Source organism: Octopus bimaculoides, chromosome 14 (assembly GCF_046866305.1).
Source record: "Octopus bimaculoides isolate indiv1 chromosome 14, ASM4686630v1, whole genome shotgun sequence".
NCBI classification, from domain to species: domain Eukaryota; kingdom Metazoa; phylum Mollusca; class Cephalopoda; order Octopoda; family Octopodidae; genus Octopus; species Octopus bimaculoides.
The window spans coordinates 33283190-33285689 of NC_142941.1; the positions used below are offsets into that span (position 1 = coordinate 33283190).

Consider the following 2500-nt stretch of genomic DNA (forward strand, 5'->3'; position numbering starts at 1 on the left):
TTCGTTGTACCGTAGTAAATCTTGATTTAAATGCAAAGACCAAGTGACGTGAAAAGAATAATTACTTCTTCTCAGATGACTCACAGATGTATTATAACCGTAAATATCACTATTGATGGTGGTAGTGGTGGCGGTGGTGTTGTTCGTATTAGTATCGACTATAATCGTTTAAGCAAAATCTCACATGGTGAGAAGAGTTTTTGAAAATATTGGCAAGAATGACGCCCAGTTGGCGAACGAAAGGTATTTCTCTTATTTGTTTCAGAAGAAAAAGAACCATCTACTGATCTAGGCTTGCTTAGGTTGGCATAGATGCAAAGAGAACCTTCAAAAACAAGTTATAGACTATTCTTTGCGATATCCTGCTTGTAACGATGTATGTATGTATGTATGTATGTATGTATGTTTGAATGAACAGATATAGGTATTAAATGTACGTACTTGTTTTATCATTTAATACGCCGTGCTGGCTGAGTCGTTAGCACATCCTGGCAAAAGGCTGAGCGGCGTTTCGTCCGTCTTTACATTTTGAGTTCACGTTCTCTCGAGGTCGACTTTGTCTTTCATTCCTTCAGGGTCGATAAAATAAGTACCAGTTAAACACTGGGGTCGATGTAATCGATTTGTGCCCTACCACAAAGTTTTAAGCCTTGAGAATGGAGAGGGTGTGTTTGATTAAATTTACCAGATTTTGTAATATATTCATAACGTTACTTAATAATTAGTTAAAATATATATTACATATGCCCTTTGTGATGAAATTATTTTCGTAACGTACAGGCATCGATGTGGAGTGAAGAAACTCTACATGCAACCATACGGTTTCTGGTTAGGTTTTCTCTTTGTAACACTTTGAGCAAGTATGTTCTACTATAGCCCCAGACGACCACTTATGAGTGTATTTACTAGACTGAAACCTGTGCGGATGCCAGTCGTACATACATACATACATACATACACACATACATAAATACATACATACATATATATAATATAAGTTAGTATATATATATACGTAGAAATATAGAAAACTCCGAATGACCTGTCTTTGTTTTCTTTTTATCGTCTATCTGGTGGTTTTGTCCCTTTCTTGTATCACCTGTCTAGATGTTCTGCGTTCTTGTCCCATTCTGTGTTATATATATATATATATATATATATATATATATTAAAAATGATTTAAGGTGGATTCGTCCTTCAATTGGAGTAGTTTCCAAAAGATTTCTAACGTTGATTCTTCAAATTTTATTTTGAATTTACTGATGTAAATTAGCGTAGATATGAAAGGTTATATAAGTATATTAAGCATATAATGTAAATTATAGAACGAAGTTCGACAAATTCAATAATATTTTCGTAAATGGAGGAGATTAGATGTTAATATAGAATAAAATATTTTTTATTTATTTTGCTATACAATAGTTTCGTACAGAAAGACAATAAATTAATTTTAAATAGACATGACCACAAGAACAATTACAAATTACAAAAATTAGTAAGAACACCATACCCACGTAATTCTAAAGTACTCTTTTTTCTTTATTTAGTTTTTTTTTCAATTCTTTCTTATTGTGCTACTGGTGAATACTCTTTGACAACTCAGATTCTTAAAATGAATTTATTGTCTTTCTGTTCGAAATGATCGTATAGCGAAATGAATAAAAAATATTTTATTCTTATATTAATATTTAATCTCCATTTACGAATATATGATTGAATTTGTCGAACTTCGTTCTATAACTTAAATCATTTGCATAATATATATATACATACATGTGTATGTATATATATATATATATATATATATATATATATATATATATATATATATATATATATATATGCATATATATCTATCTATCTATCTATCTATCTATCTATCTCTCTCTCTCTCTCTCTCTCTCTCTATATATATATATATATATATATATATATATATATATATATACATACATACATACATACATACATACATGCATATATATATATATATATATATATATATATATATATATACATACATACATACATACATACATACATACATATATATATATATATATAATACAAAGAATATATATACATGTATACACACATATATGTACATACTTACATCTACATGTGTATATATATGCATATCAGGGTACAGGACGTTAGAACAATAAACTACAGACAACGGAACGAACACATAGGAAAACGGAAAGCCACTTGGAATATCCCTTCATCAGCTGTCTCTATTCTATCTAGACGTTTCGAAGATAAGACAGAACGTACTGCAGAATAGTCTCTTCCTGAGTAGTGGATCAACCCACTACACAGAGGATTCCAAGGTGGCAAACACAAACCAAGACAGGAAAAATTGGACAGTGAAAACAACATTCAAAAGCCGTACGGCCAAACGCAAATCTGAGGTAGAACGCTAGTAGTTCGTCTTGCCTTCACAGCGGCTGGAGTGAAAAGGAAGTTGACCACAGGTCACACGAGAGCAGAGAGGATGGTG

The 2500-nt window shown here is 31.3% G+C and overlaps 1 protein-coding gene across 2 annotated transcripts in view; it reads left to right on the forward strand.

Annotated features, from left to right (window-relative positions):
- Positions 1 to 2500, forward strand: part of LOC106871010 (protocadherin gamma-B7) — a 289259-nt gene that overhangs the window by 57205 nt on the left and 229554 nt on the right. The window lies entirely within an intron of this gene.